The 16,822-nt window shown below is 42.8% G+C and overlaps 1 protein-coding gene and 1 pseudogene across 1 annotated transcript in view; both read left to right on the plus strand.

Annotated features, from left to right (window-relative positions):
• Window positions 1-287: 287 nt before the first annotated feature.
• The window catches only part of ZBTB8A (zinc finger and BTB domain containing 8A), a 60,822-nt gene continuing 44,287 nt past the window's right edge, over window positions 288-16,822 (plus strand). Inside the window, exons 1-2 of the mRNA XM_065930307.1 lie at window positions 288-424; window positions 14,062-14,162. The gene's annotated coding sequence lies outside the window, so the exon portion shown is untranslated. The remainder of the gene's footprint in view (window positions 425-14,061; window positions 14,163-16,822) is intronic.
• LOC136163150 (large ribosomal subunit protein uL29 pseudogene) lies at window positions 4,172-4,523 on the plus strand (annotated as a pseudogene).

Raw genomic sequence — 16,822 nt, forward strand, 5'->3', positions numbered from 1 at the left:
AAACCAAATTCCCCAGATCCTAGAAATCCAGCCCTTCTGCCCTCCGGAGGCGCCTTTCTCAACGTAAAGTACAATTTAAAATTTAAACTCCTGACTAAATAATGATTCCGTAGTCAACTGCTCGGGGATCTGGGCACCCTAGTGCCTCTGGAGCGTGCAGCGGGGTGTAGGGAAGGGCAGGGGGAGTGGGCGAAGCTGCTGGTTGGTGCCTGAAATCTGTGCGTTGCCCCTTTAATTGTGTCCCCAGCCCTCGGGCGTTTCTGTCCAACGCCCACGTCAGCAAATACCTTTTGTTTCTCTCACGTTGGGGCTACTTGTTTTAGGGCGCAAAGGAACGGCTTCAAAAGGGGCAATTTCCCCCGCCGAGAACCGGGAATCTTCCCCCAGCCCGCGCGCGCGACCCGCCGTTGCGCCGCGGCCCGCGGTAAGTGGCAGCGCGCCGCGCGGGCGGAGGGCGGGCGGGGCGTCGGGGCAGCCTCGCATGGGCCCGCAAGCCTCGCTGCGGGCGGAGGCGCCGCGGGCTTTGCCCCCCGGGCGGCGGCGGCGGCGGGTTGTGGCCCGGGCGCTGCGCCCCCAGACGTCCCCGGGCTGGGAGAGCAGCGGGAGGCGCAGAGGCAAGCGGGCGCCATTTGCAGCCCCGGGCACAGCGGCGGTGGCGCGCCGGCTCTGAGGGGCTGGAGACGGTCACAAAGGAGGCGCGGCCGGGCGGCCGGCGCCGAGGACCTGGCCTCGCGGCGGTGGCCGGCGAGGAGAGGCGGGCGGCGGCGGCGGCGGCCGGGCGCACCGGTTCCCGGACTGCGCGGCCGCCGCGCCCGCCCTGCCGCCCGGCCCTGCCCGTCTGCACGCCCGGGAGGGGCTGCGGGACAATGGCCGCGCCGTCGCCGCCCGCGCCCGCCCGACCGCCCCCGCCGCGCGCCTCGCCCGCCTGGCCGCCCGGCCCGGCCCGGCAGTGGCGCGGGGAAAGGCGGGAAGGCGCGCGGAGCCTCCTGGCGGCGGTGGCGGGAAGGCGGCGCGGGGCCGGTGCCGGGCGTGTCTGGAGCCGTCGGGCGCCGCGGACTCCCGGAGGGTCGGCGGCCGGCGGGGCTCGGGCGGCGCGGCCAGTGATGGGTGGCCCGCCGGATGGGGCGGCCGAGGTCTGGGGCTTGTCACTTGCGGCCAGGAGTCCGAGTTTCTCTGTACATCTTCCATCCTTTGGTTTTATATCGTGACGCGACAGATCCAGGCTTAGAACCCAAGCAGACTTACTATACCTAACTAATATCGTTTTGTAATTACTGTTTTATGACGGACTCACACATACGCACCTTCTGCCTATGTAGACGGCATCTTTTGTAAGTTAATAGAGGTTTGGCACCTTCGCCTTCAAATGCGCTTATTTATTATTGATTGTGCCAGTGGCCAGATTCTGTATCTTTCAAAGGCGGTTCCCCCCCGCCGCCGCCCCCCCCCCCCGCTTTCGTTTTTCTTTTTAAATTGAAATATAGTAGACATATAACCTTATGTTGGCTTGGTCCAAAACGCGTTTGCAAGCGGTACAGTCTCACCTATTGGGCTTTTAAACGACACACATCAGTATTACTTCTGTTCTTAATAAACATTTATATTTGCAGAACTTTAGTAAATGGAGTGCTTTCGCCTATATGAATTATTTCAGTTATTTTCACATAAAACAACCATCCAGTCAGGCCGGTGGTTTTTCCACTTTATAGGTGAGGAATCATTAAGCATTTAAACGTTAAGCCAAGAGGTGAACAGTGGCAGGCTTCTAGCGCCCTTGCCTCCTGTTCTTGCTCTTCATTTCCTCCTAAAGTCACCTCCAGAGTCTTTAAGTAAGCAAGTCATATCGTTCCCATGCTCTAAAAACCTTAACCGATCTTATCAGAAACAAGTCTTAAAATCCTCAGCAGAATAAACCTCAGGCTCAAAACTCTAATCTTCCCTGAGCCTCAGATAAGGTTTGAGTTTGTGGGACCCCTGGAGCAAGAGTCCTTCCCTGAAGGGCTGTCAGGCAGACTATAACCAGGAATCAGATACCTTTATTCCCTGGAGTACCCCTCGCCACACAAATGGTAAATGGGAAATGAGAATCTAACCTGCCACCCTCGGCCAAATGGGCATGTCTGGGTTAGGCTGTGAAATATTAGACCGAGGTATCATGAGTACCTTGACTTCTTTCCAGTCATAAATTTCTGACCCCATGAAAGAGGGCACTCTGCCAGAACTTCTTTCGTAGCCTTGAAATCACCAGCTCTGCTGTTGATAATGATTTGAGCCCCCAAACTTTGTAAGATAGGGTAATACTTGATTCATCCTGTATCATTTAAATCTTATTTTCTAGATAAAATGGAGTTTATGTCTAATAGGCTCAACCTTTTCAGTGACCTAACTGTTTATAATAATTAAAGGATTTGATGCGAGTTTTTTGATCCCCTTGAGGAAAGTTCTTGTCACTTTTTTGCTTGGAATTGGTCAGTGGCTCCTCATCTTCAGTGGCTCCCCGTTTTACTCAGACCAAAAGCCCAAGCCCCTAAAGAGTCTACCAAGTCCTACAGGAACTGGTCCCATGATGTCCTGTGAAAGTTGCTCAGTCATGTCCAACTCGTTGCGACCCCGTGGACTCTACTGTCCTTGGAATTTTCCAGGCCAGCATACTGGAGTGGGTAGCCTTTCCCTTCTCCAGGGGATCTTCCCAACCCAGGGACTGAACCCGGGTCTCCCGCATTGCAGGGAGATTCTTTACCAGCTGAGCCACAAGGGAAGCCCCATGATGTCCTATTGCCCACAATCTATTGTTCCTTTCTGACTCCATCTTTCATTACTCTCCCCAGCCCTCCATTTTCTAAATTTCTTTTAGCTCCCCAACTCGGGATCCAACCCATACCCCCTACATTGGGAGCGCTGAGTCTTAACCATAGGACTGCCAGGGAAGTCCTCCCCAGCTCTTGATGTTTCTGCAGCCTCCCTGCCTGCTTCTCCTCAGAGCCTTTGCATTTGCTGTTCCATCTGCCTGGTACACCCTTCCTCCAGATACCTGAATAACTCTCTCACCATCTTTGGACTTTACTTTAAATGCCATCTTCTCATTGAGACTTTCCTCAAATATGATTTTTATTTTCATAACATTTTTATATTTAATTCTGACTCCAATTTCTTAATTCTAATTTACAGGGTTAAAAGATATGTATCCATACAATTACCACGCCAGTTTGCTGAAGTTTCTCATGGCCCAGGGATTTATCTCAAGGAGATTAAACTTTGTATTTGTGACATTTGTATTAGTGATACATTAAATTCTTAATTAATAGCTATGTACCTTTAAAAGGGGGCTTCCCTGGTGTTTCAGTAGTAAAGAACACACTTACCAATGCCCGGGACACATGAGATGCAGGTTCAATCCCTGGAGGAGGAAATGGCATCTCACTCCAATATTCTTACCAATGTTCCATGGACAGAGGAGCCTGGCAGCCATAGTCCGTGGGGTCACAAAGAGTCAGAAATAACTGAGCAGACATGCACCTTTAAAAAGGAGCCCACAACCCAGGTCTAGCCCACAACCGTAGTAAGAGTTATATCTGTTACCTAAATCTTTGCTTTACTTGTGGAAATGCTATGTCTTTTCCTTCTATTCCAAAGACTTTTTAACTTAATGATTCCTAAAATATGTATATTGTCTTTTTCATCCACCTTTAAAGATCATGAACTTGGTGGGAATCATTAATTCTTTAATATTCTTAGGACTATTATAGATTAAACTCTTACAGATATTTAAAATGTTTCTAATTTAACTTGTATGTATTTATTTTTGGCTGTGCTGGGTCTTTGTTGCTGTGTGCGAGTTTTCTGTAATTGTGGCAAGTGAGGGCTACTCTCTAGTTGTATGGGGAATCTCCCCTGGCCAGAGACTGAACCCACGTCCCCTGCGTTGGCAGGCAAATTCCCAACCACTGGACCACCATGGAAGTCCTCAATTGAATTTTGACTGTCTGTATGAACTAATATAACTAGCTGTTTCAACTTAAAAGGTCAATCTACTGAAAAGAAAATTTGAAACATATTACCCATTTCCATGACTTAATAACATACTTTGAGAATAACCTAAACCTTTCCTGATGACTCAAGAATACAATTATGGCTCTTTCCCTCTGAGAAGACATCAGAGGCAGACTATACCATGGCCAAGATAAAGGCTCAAGAACTTCGTGGCAAGAAAAATGAGGAGCTGCTGAAAAAGTTGGAAGACCTGAAGGTGGAGCTATCCCAGCTGTGGGTGGCTAAAGTGACAGGCGGTGGTGAGGCTTCCAAACTCTCCAAGATTCTCGTTTGCAAATCCATCGCCAGTGTACTCACCGTCATTAACCAGACTCAGAAGGAGAACCTCAGGAAATCTGTAAGGGCAAGAAGCCCCTGATGTGTGACCCGAGAAAACACGAGCCATGCACCAAGCTTGAACAGAACCTGAAGACCAAGAAGCAGCTGTCAAAGAGTGGCCGTTCCCACTCCGGGAATATGCGGTCAAGGCCTGAGCATCCAGGCATCAATAAAACAAGCAAACTGGCAAAAAAAAAAAAAAGTGCAATTATGAGTGCAAGTTACATTAATGCTTTGTAGGTGTAAATATTAGTATATCGAGTTGTAACTACCCCCATTTATAGGACAGTTCCTATTTTCTTGGAAAAATTCCTGTATATCACTTCTGTTTTTTGGTCTGTATGCCTTAATTTAGTTCCTCACCATTTCTTTCTTTGACAACTTCATTAAGCCTTTAAATTAATCTCCCTGGCCCTGCCTCTCCCACTATTTCTCCATGCTGTTTTGGGTTTTTTTTCAGGGTATACAAACTGGCTCATCGTAACAATAATACCTAATAATTATTGAGCCCTAACTGCATGCTGAGCCACTAGGATTTTAAAAAGCAAAGATATCACTTTGCTGACAAAGGTCCGTCTAGTCAAAGCTATGGTTCTTCCAGTAGTCATGTATGGATGCGAGAGCTGGACCGTAAAGAAAACAGAGCGCCAAAGAATTGATGCTTTCAAACTGTCATGCTGAAGAAGACTCTTGAGAGTCCCCTGGACAGCAAGGAGATCAAACTAGTCAATCTTAAAGGAAATCAACCCTGAATACAATATACATTGCAAGGACTGATGCTGAAGCTGAAGTTCCAATACTTTGACCACCTGATGTGAAAAGCCGACTCGTTGGAAAAGACCTTGATGCTGGGAAAGGTTGAAGGCAGAGGGAGAAGAGGGTGACAGAGGATGGGATGGTTGGATGGCATCATTGATTCAATTGTCATGAACTTGGGCAAACTCCGGGAGGTGGCGAGGGACAGGGAAACCTGGCGCCCTGCAGTCCATGGGGTCACGAAGAGTCAGACACGACTTGGCGACTAAACAACAAATGGCATGCTAGGCTTCCCAGGTGGTGCTAATGGTAAAGAAATAATGCCTCTCTTGCCAGTTCAGGAGAGACAAGAGACACTGGTTCCATCCCTGGGTTGGAAAGATCACCTGGAGAAGGAAATAGCAACCCACTCCAGTTTTCTTGCCTGGGAAATCCCATGGACAGAGTAACCTGATCTATGGCGTTTCAAAGAGTTGGACATAAATGAACACACACACGCCCACCTGCTTGCTAGGCATTTTGCGTACATTATGGTCAGAAAAAAAGTGCGGGACTTAAAAGAGTGCTGATTTGGGGTCAGTCAGCCTAAATTCCAATCTCTGTTCACTTGCTTCATGTGCAGTCTTGGAGATTTTCATTTTATTCCTCTGTGCCTCTGTTTCTTGATCTATATCATGTGAATCACAGTAGCACTTATTTCATGAGGCTGTTGTGAGGACTGAAATAAGATAATGGGGGTAAAATGCTTACTACTGTGCTTAGTAAACCTTCAAATATTAGCTCTTTACTTTTTTTAAGATATAACTCAGATACCATAAAATTCACCTTTAAAGTGTACAATTCAGTGTTTTTTAGTGTATTCACAAAGTTATGCACCCATCACTACCTTCTAATTATAGAACACTTTTACTACTACATAAAGAAACCCCACATCCATTAATAGCCCCTTACAACACTAACCTACTCTCTGTCTCTCACCTGCCCATGCTGGATATTTCATATAAATGAAATCATAAAATATATGGTGTTTTATGACTGGCTTCTTTCACTTAGCTTGAGGTTTTTAAGTTTCTTCCATGTGGTAGCAAATGGAAAATCAGTTTTTCATTCCTTTTTAATGGCTGAATAACTTTCCATTGTATGGATCTACCACATTTTGTTTGTCCATTTTCCCAAATGTTGATGGACATTTCACTGTTACAAATCATGCTGCTATAAACATTTGTATATGAATTTCTATGGGCATATTTAGTTTCATTTCTCTTAAACATAAACATAAACCTAGGAGTGGAATTGCAGAGTCTTGTGGTAACTCTATGTTTAATCATTTAGAAACTACAAGACTGTTTTCCAAAATGGTGTACCATTTTACATTCCAACCAGCGGTACGTGAAGGTTCTGATTTGTACGCATCCTGGCCAACACTTGTTATTTTCCTCTGTGTGTGTGTGTGTGTGTGTTTGTAGTAGTCAGCCTAATGGATGTGAAGTCATATCTCACTATGACTTTTACTTGCATTTCCTTAATGACTCCTGATGCTAAACATATCTTCATGTGCTCATTGTTGTTTGACTTTATTTCTTAATCCTGTTAATCTTATTTATCTTAGGTATTATCTTACTTAATCCTCTCAACAGACTTCCTTAGAGCCTCTTTAACAGTCAATATCTCCATTTTACAAAAAGGAAACTGGTGCTTAGGGTTAAGTAACTTGACTAAGTCACATAGCTAGTCATTGGTAGACCTATAACCATGTCAGTCTTCTTAAAATCCTTCAAAAGTGTCCAGACCTACAGCAGTGGAGGGGTTTCAGGGTCTGGCACCAACACACTGTTCTCTGTTGATCTTCCACTGTCCCTTCACGGACTCTGAGTCTGTAGCCATAGCAAACTTTTTCGAAGAGGTCATGCTTTTTAATACTTGCCTTTGCCCTTGGGGATTCTGTCTAGAATGCCCTTTGTCCTCTTCTCCATTATGAACTTTTATTCATCCTTCAAGACTCGACTGTTACTACCTTTTGGAAGCTTTTATGGACTTGCTTCTCAGGTGGCACTAGTAATAAAGAACCCTCCTGCCAATGCAGGAGACTTAAGAGACATGGGTTCAATCCCTGGGTCAGGAAGATCTCCTGGAGAAGGGCATCGCAACCCACTCCAGTATTCTTGCCTGGAGAATCCCGTGGACAGAGGAGCCTGACAGGCTACAGTCCATACGGTCGCAAAGAGTTGGACATGACTGAGGTGGCTTGGCACGCATGCATGTGGACACTGCTAGGCAAAGTCATTTGCTTCCCTGGTTTTATAGTTTCCTTCTCCTACGAGTACTTTCTTTCTCTTTCTTTCTCTCGCTCTCTGCTGATAGACATTGAGGTGTTCTAGAGCACTGATCTTTGATGTGGCATCAGGTTTGTATTCCCAGGGCCAGGGATCGCCTGGCATTGAGCAGGTGCTCAATAAATAGATATTGAGTGAATACATTTTACATTTCAGAATATCTGTTCTCATTAAAATAAAATAAAAGATTTTTTTCTTTTAAAAAAGGGAAAGAGAGACTTGCCTGGTGGTCCAGTGGCTAAGACTCTGCACACTCAATGCAGGGGACCCAAGTTCCATCCCTGCCCAGGGCACTAGATCCCACATGCCACAACTAAGAGTTTTCATGCCAAAACTAAAGATCCCAAGTGTTGCAGCTCAGACCTGACACAGCCAAAAAAATAATAATAGTTTTTTTAAAAAAAGAACAAAATATATATGACAGTGAAAGTTGCTCTGTCATGTCCAACTCTTTGTGGGCCCCATGGACTATACAGCCCATGGAATTCTCCAGAATACTGGAGTGGGTAGCCATTTCCTTCTCCAGGGGATCTTCCCAACCCAAAGATAGAACCGGGGTCTCCTGCATTGCAGGTGGATTCTTTACCAACCAAACTATCAGGGAAGCCCGAAAATATATATAGCTGTATGATTTTTAGATCAGCGTGTAAAAGTAGTTATTGAATCAAAGCATGAAGTTTCTTTCTTTCCATTGTTTTTCTAACTCTTCAGTAAATCTCCATTGCTCTGAGTCCTGGACTTTCTGCAGCATCTGAACTGTTGAGGGTACAGCAAACACCTTTGTATTGGCTTCAGAGCCCTCTGTCTCACTGGTGTTGTTGGATAAGGTGAAACACAAGGTTCTTATAATTTCAGCATATTGTGGGGGGAGCTTTATTCCAAAATCTACAATGTATTTTTTTTATCATCAGAATACACTTTTTTTTTTTTTACACAAAATACACTTTTGCACACCAAACCAGGACATAATTTTATCTAAGACCTTCTTAACAAGTACATTAGAATAGCATTCTGAGCCTAAACATTAAAAATTTAAACTTCCAATTTGCAAATCTTACAGAGTGCTGATCTCATTCTCATGAAGTCTCCTCTCTGATAATATTTTAAAAACAATGTAAGTTTAAATAAGTGTCTTAAGTGTCTGTTAATGGACTAATGGATAAATAAAATGTGGTTTATATATAATGGGATAATATTCAATCATGACAAAAAAGAAATCCTGTCATGTGTGACAACATGGATGGACCTAAAAGATAATATGCTAAGTGAATTAAGCCGGGTGGAGAAAGACAAATGCTGCCTGTTTTCACTTATATGTGAAATCTGAAAAAAAAAGTCCAACTCATAGAAATAGAGTAGAAAAGTAGTCATGGACTGGAGGGTGGGGAAAATAGGGTGAGGTTGCTAAAAAGGCACAAAATTTTCAGCTATAAGATGAATAAGTTCTGAGGATCTAATGTGTAACATAGAGACTATAGTTGATAACACTGTATTGTATAATTGAAATTTGCTAAGGGAACAGAACTTAAATGTTCTCACCAAAAAGAAAAAAAGGTAAAGGTGGCAGAGTGGTCAAGAATCTGCCTGTCAGCGCAGGAGATGCAAGACATACAGGTTCTATCCCTGGGTCGGGAAGATCCCCTGAAGAAGAAAATGGCAATCCACTCCAATATTCTTGCCTGGAAAATCCCATGAACAGAGGAGCCAGGTGGGCTGCAGTTCATGGGGTCACAAAGAGTCAGACACAACTCAGCAAATCAGCACGTATTAATTAACTAGGTAGGAGGAATCCTTTCACAGTGTATATGTATATCAGATACCATAATGTACACTTTAATATCTTACAGTTTTATTTGTCAGTTCTATCTTAATGAAACTGAAAAAAAAAATCTGAATAACACACACCCTGGTTTATCAGTTCAGTTCAGTAGCTCAGTTGTGTCTGACTCTTTGTGACCCCATGGACTGCAGCACGCCAGGCTTCCCTGTCCATCACCAACTCCTGGAGTTTACCCAAACTCATGTCCATTGAGTCGGTGATGCTATCCAACCATCTCATCCTCTGTCGTCCCCTTCTCTTCCCTCCTTCAATCTTTCCCAGCATCAGGGTCTTTTCAGATGAGTCAGCTCTTCGCATCAGGTGGCCAAAGTATTGGAGTTTCAGCTTCAACATCAGCCCTTCCAATGAATACTCAGGACTGATCTCCTAATTTAGGATGGACTGGTTGGATCTCCTTGCAGTCCAAGGGACTCTCAAGAATCTTCTCCAGCACCATAGTTCAAAAGCATCAATTCTTTGGCTTTCTTTACAGTCCAGCTCTCACATCCACACATGACTACTGGAAAAACCACAGCTTTGACTAAGTGGACCTTTGTTGGCAAAATAATGTCGGCTTTTTAATATGCTGTCTAGGTTGGTCATAACTTTCCTTCCAAGGAGTAAGCGTCTTAATTTCATGGCTGCAGTCACCATCTGCAGTGATTTTGGAGCCCCCCCCCAAAAAGTCAGAGCATAATTAATGAGGTAGTATTTGTAATGGGAAAATGGCAAAAATTGTTTCTAGAAAATAACTCTTCCTTAGGGTGAGACCCACAATAACTAGTTAGAGTAACTAATTAGTTGCCTAGTTTGCTATCCTCAGGTACACTGTGGTTCTGAAATGGTCACTCTCTCTGGGTATACATATATAATGAAACCAGTCAAATTTTTTTGTGACCATTTGTATGTAAGTTAAAATCCTTGAGGTCACAATAAAATGTGTGGTAACAAAATTCTAAAATGTTTACATTTTCTACTCAATTGAAGCAGTGTTTTGAAGTGGTCTGCATAACTAGTAATATTATTACTGTGGTAATATTTAACATCTCTCAGGGGCCTTTTCTAAGACAGTCACTGTTATAAGCACTTTCAGTTCAGTTCAGTTGCTCAGTCATGTCCGACTCTTTGCGACCCCATGGACTGCAGCATGCCAGGCTTCCCTGTCCATCACCAACTCCCAGAGCTTACTCAAACTCATGTCCATAGAGTTGGCAGTGCCATCCAACTATCTCATCCTCTGTCGTCCCCTTCTCCTGCCTTCAATCTCTCCCAGCATTAGGGTCTTTTCCAGTGAGTCAGTTCTTTGCATCAGGTGGTCAAAGTATTGGAGTTTCAGCTTCAGCATCAGTCCTTCCAATGAATATTCAGGACTGATTTCCTTTAGACTTGACTGTTTTGATCTCCTTGCAGTCCATGGGACTCTTCAAAAGCATCAATTTTTGGCACTCAGCTTTATAGTCCAACTCTCACATCCATACATGACTACTGGAAAAACCAGTACTTTACTTAGATTATCTTTTCTTTTACTGTGTCCCATAACTCTGGAAGATATTATTGCTAGTCCCATTTTACAGATGAAAAAACTAAGGTACAGGGACGTTAACGTCCCTGGAAGGTTGATGTATGGCAGAGCCAGAATTTGCACCGAGGCAGTCTGGTTCCAGAGCATGTGTCGCCAAGCACACTGCTCGGCACTGCAGCTCGCAGACAGACCAGTCACCCTTCTGCTTATATATTGAGGCAACTGATGTGCTAATATGTCACGTGGGCCCAGCTGCAGGAAAGAGAAACCACTCTAGCATTTTAGTCTGTTTGCAGAATCAGTGGAAGGGCTGGGAGGTGTGGGCCTTCAGAAATTATCCCCAGCCCCAGACTACTTATCAGGCCCTCCAGGGGAGGGCCACCACAGCCACATCTGAGTTCCAGATGACATTTCTCGCTGCAGTTCAAGGGTCAGGAAATTGCTATTCTGAAACTGCCCCTCAACACGCACCAAACTTGTCTCTTGACAGCTGTGAGGTTTGGGATGCTGGAACACTGCAGAAAAACCCAAATGTTTCCATAAATGTGCTTGCCAGCATTAACAGCCAGAAAGAGCAGAAAGATGGCTCCCGCCCCATTTCTGCCTTCCAAATCTCACGAAACAGCTGATGGATAGACCCCATTTCACATGGGGAAACATAACTGTAGAGGAGTCTGGGAAATGGACATTTTGATTTTCCACAAGGAAGTTAGAAAGGTTGCTGAGGGTTAATATGCAAATTTACTCAGATAATTTTCTGCTAGAGTAGAATTTGGTGGTTATCACTAAAGATGACATTTCATCAGTATATATAAACTTTCGGGTACAGACTATGTTCAAAAATCAGTTCTCTTTAAAAAAGTCCCAGAATTAACTTTACTTGCCTCTGTACAGACCCAGTATAGTGGACAGTGCTAGTTAGTTTTCTTAAATAACGTTGTTGAGATAGTTAAAGCTAAATAGTTATAGCTATTAAAGCTGTCAAAGTGAATACCCTTTACTGAGTGCTCTTCTCACTGGGGCTAGGAGTGGACGAGCTTTAAGGGTTGGGAGGAGTTGTCTTCAAAAGTTATTGGGCTTCCCTGGTGGCTCAGTGGTAAAGAATCCTCCTGCCAGTGCAGGAAGCAGAGGTTCGATCCCTGGTCCAGGAATATCCAACGTGCCACGAAGCAAGTAAGCTTATGCACCACAGCTGCTGAGCCTGTGCTCTAGAACCTGGAAGCCACAACTGCTGAAGCCTGCACCCTGGAGAGTTCATTCTGCAGGAGAAGCCACTGCAAGGAGAGTAGCCTCCGCTTGTTGCAACTAGAAAAAGGCCCATGCAGCAACAAGTACTCAGCACAGCCAAAAGAAAATTAAAAAGGTTATTTATTTTGTTCCCCCAACTACAGAGTCCTAGTTTACCTCTGAATTAGACCCTGCTGTTTTAATGATGGGTGTTTCTTAAAATCCTTTTCACAGCCAATTCTATTCTTTGCTGTTCTTCAAATGTAAACACATAAAAGGTGTTGATAATCCATCTCCACAGGTTTGCTGCTTCCTGGCTCCCTCACCTTTTGCTCTCAGTTTGTTTTTTGTCCCTTTATTTAAAAAATTTTTTAAAAAGTCTCCCATTCTTCCCAGCTGTAGAGACTGTGGGAATTTTTTTTTTTTTTATAAACTTTGCCAATCATAAGAGGAAATCACACTGCACTTTATGGAATACTCAGGTCATCTTGGCTCTTTTCTCTTTTGGTTGCTGCTCAAAATTTTTTTGTTGTTGTTAACTTCCAGGTCAGTGTTTTGAACAGCAGTGTTTTTTTTTGTTTTTTTTTTTTTTGAACAGCAGTGTTTTGAATGCTTTAATTTGCCAGAATTCAGACCTCCTCATGAGTGGGTAACTGATGTGTTAACTAAAGTGTATTTTGAGCAGTTATCTTTTGTCTGGCGGTGTTTTCAGGATGTTTATTTAGAGTTATTTCATCTCAAAAAAGAAAGTTATTTCATTTCATTTTCTTCTTTATAATTACTTATATTTTAAAATTTTTTCTAAAAGTATATAATGCTTTTATTTTCTTTTTAAATTTAATTTATTTATTTTTGACTGTGCTGGGTCTTCATTGCTGTGCGAAGGCTAGTCTCATTGCAGTGGCTTCTCTTGTTGCGGAGCACAGGTTGTAGGGAGCGTGGGCTTCAGTAGTTGCAGCACTCAGGCTCCGTAGTGGTGGCATACGGACTTAGTTGCTTTGTGGCACGTGGGATCTTCCCGGATCAGGGATTAAACGTGTGTCCCCTGCATTGACAGATGAATTCTTTACCCCTGAGTCACCAAGGAAGCCCTATAATACCTTTTTAAAATCAGAAATAACCTGTATTATTTTTAAAATTATTTCATTAATTTAGTCATGATTATTTTGATGGGAATTCTTAGCTTAATTGATTGATTTAAAAAGCATTTAATTCATTTTTCCACTGCCTATGAACATAAAGCCTTAACAGTCTCTACATTAACAAAACTTCATCAATGAGCAAAATAGTTGGACAGATTTTTTTTTTGGTAATGAGAAAGGTTTGGATTAGAGTAGGAATGCACGGGCTCCGTTATTTTATGGCATGTACCGTACCAGGGATTGAACAGGTGTCCCATGCATTGCAAGTGGACCATCAGGGAAGCCCAAAACTGAAACATTTTTAATACAAGAATTCTTACAGCTGCTCCTGCAAATTGAGATACACTGGTTCAATCTGGCAAACAAATGAAAGATCTGGGTGACTGTAATGGGACTTTGTGAACATATGTAGTAGGACTTTTTCTTCCACTTTCCTCTTAACCATAGAGTTTTAAAGAAATGTTTAACTTTGTAAGTTGAATCTTTAAAGCTATTCTGTTTGGTTTTCTTGCAAATCATATTGATGTCATTTGTAGGAAAAGGGTAATAGAACATATGTTGCTGTCTTGGTATTTCATCTGTTGGCCTGCCTTTGAACAGCTGTTGTCTTAAAAAGTTTATTTTATTCTTAAAGTTGAAAAGTATGTTTGCTTTCAGTCTGCCATAATATATTTTAATTTTGGAAATCTTTATTACAGACTTTAATATTAAGAGGTTCAGGATTCCCATTAACTAATATTCTGTGCTAGATGATCTGTTTTTACATTCTAAAGAAATGATACTTGATAAATGCTCCTATATAATTTATTTCCATAAATATTTATGTACCTTAGCAGTCATTTCTGTCTCTTATTACAAATGTTTATTATAAATAGCTCTTTTCTCTCTCTACAGGACAATCCTTCATATACAGACTGCGTCACTTGGACTCTTCCATTTTTATTCTATTCAACCAGCTTAGCAGGGTTTCAAGAACAGTATTTATAAATTTCCAGGTATGAAAAATTTTAATTGTTGATATTATACCTAACTGAAATATATAGATAAAAAGAGTTTTTCAATTATAGATTTTATATATCAGACTATGGGTTTATTGCTTGAAAATTCACTATGTAAAACATTCAGCATTCTGATCTTGGCCAGGTCTCCCTGCTCACTTATGACTAAATTTTCAGTTCATTGCCCATCTTATGTGTATATATCTCTACCATGCTGCCTTTTTTAAAAAAATTATTTATTTATTTGTCTGTGTTGAGTCTTAGTTGTGGCACATTGATTCTCTAGTTGTGGCCCATGCACTCCAGAGTTCACGGGCTCAGTAGTTGCAGTTCATGTGGGATCTTAGTTCCCCAGTCAGGGATCAAATCCAAGTCCCCTGCATTGTAAGGTGGATTCTCAACTGCTGGACTGCCAGGGAAGTCCCTCTTCCACTCGGCTTTAATCAAAACCTCATTACATAAGAGCTAAGATTATCTAGACCAATCCCCTCAATTTGCAGAGAAGGAAATGAAACCTAGAAAGGTGAAGTTGCTTGTCCCTGCACATATAGCTAATTTAGTGGCAGAACTCTGATCTCCCAGCTCTCCCAAGACCACCATGAAGGACTATAGCTTACCAGTTACATCCTGCAGCTTTGAAGTCACTTTCTGAATTAATATCGCCCCCACTTTTTTTTTCTCTAGGCTTCACTGCAGCTTAGGGGATTTTAGTTCCTTGACCAGGGATTGAACCCCCAGCCCTCAGCAGTGAAAGCTTAGAGTCCTAACCACTGGACCACCAGGGAATTCCCTGGGTTAATATTCTTTTCTGTAAAATGGAGCTAACAATACTGTCTACCTTCTAGGTTGTTGTGTGTCAGGATTCATTGCTATTATTATTGCCGTGGCTCTTTCATTTCTCAATGTGTAGACCCCTTCACTGCTTCCTAAAGCTCCTCACCCTCGGTGTACATGTCACATGCTCTCCTGATTCTTCTTGTATTTCTCTGTCTGTATCTCTGCCTTCTCTTCCCCATTCTGCTCCACAGTCAGGGCAGTACTCCAGCTTCTCCTCTCTGCCCGTATTTCCTCTGAGCCTCTTCTTCTCTATTTGCAGATCTCTCCCACATCACCACCTTCAAGTCTGACGCCCCCTCTGAACTTCATACTAGGATTTCCAGTAGCCCTCTGGCCACGGCTACCTGATTTCCCACTTGTATCAGACACCATGTACTTAAAACCTAATTCATTGCTTTTTCCCTAACTTGGCTTTTTTCCTTCTGGCTTTCTAAGTTCTGTTAGTGATAACTGCTAAGCACAAAATCACTGGATTCTCTTTCTTTCTTTCTAGCCTTCCACAGCCAATTACAAATCATGGTACACTTTGGTACAATTAGGCAAGTCGAATAAGAGTTAGAAAAGCTCTGGAGACTGCAGTGGGGCTCTCTGAACATACACAGTAGAATTTTTCAATCAGCCATCAAGACCCGTGGATTTATTTCCCATTCAGTTCATTTGTATCTTTTCCTTCCTTCCCATTCCTGCCATCATCACTGTGTTCAGACCAGTAAGCAGATTGACAATTGCAATAGTATAGCTGTTTGTTCACCTGACACTCACTTGGTTTGTTCTTTCTCCCAAGAAATATAACCTCTTGATATTTCATAATGGAATGTGATCTTGTCACTTGTTCATGTGGCACATAAATCTTGACATAAGTAGACACAAAATATCATTACTCTGTGAGCTCCCAAGATATCTTAATCATGAATTACAACCTAGATCTGAATACATGTGAGACTGATAGTTAATATTTCACCCACTTGACACACTTAAAAAAATTTTAATATATATTCATATGATTCCAAACTCAGAATATTAAAAAAGTATACCATATAACGTCTCCTCTCCATCTTTGCTTCTGTCTCCCAGATCCCACCTTGCCTCCAGTTAGCAACCACCATCCTGGTTTTCCAGAGTTTCCACTTTTTTCCCTTATATTTTGTGTGTGTGTGTGTTCCTTGCTTTTTAAAAAGACTTAACTGTGTGTATCATGTGTCATGTTTGTATCTTAGCCATCTTCTGTATGACTTTCCTCCCCTACCGATGGACGTTTTTCTGGTCTTTAGCTATTCTAGACGGCGCTGCAGTGAGTAACTATGCGCATGTGTCACTTTGATCGTGTACCAGTATGCTAGAGCTGGTGCTTCGTTGCTGAGTCGTGTCCGACTCTTTGCGACCCCATGGACTATATAGCCCGCCAGGCTCCTCTGTCAATGGAATTTCCCAAGCAAGAATACTGGCCTGGGTTGCCATTTCTTCCTCCAGCGAATCTTCCTGACCCAGGGATTAAACCCATATCTCTTGCGTCTCCTGCATTGGCAGGCGAATTCTTTACTCCTTTGCCACCTGGGAAGCCCCATGTACTAGTATACCTGTAGGATAAATTCCCAGGAGTGAAGTTGCTTGGTCAGAGAATATATGCATTCATAATTTTGAAAACTGTTGCCAAATTGCCCTCCATGGAGTGACACCAATTTATATTCCTACCAGTCAAGATTAAAAGTGCTTACTTTCCCACAGTCTTATCAATATTATCAAATGTTTGGATTTTGTTGCTCATTTGAGAGAGGAAAAATGAAACATCAATATAGTTTTGATTTGCATTTATATTTTTA

The sequence above is a fragment of the Muntiacus reevesi genome, chromosome 3, assembly GCF_963930625.1.
Source record: "Muntiacus reevesi chromosome 3, mMunRee1.1, whole genome shotgun sequence".
NCBI classification, from domain to species: domain Eukaryota; kingdom Metazoa; phylum Chordata; class Mammalia; order Artiodactyla; family Cervidae; genus Muntiacus; species Muntiacus reevesi.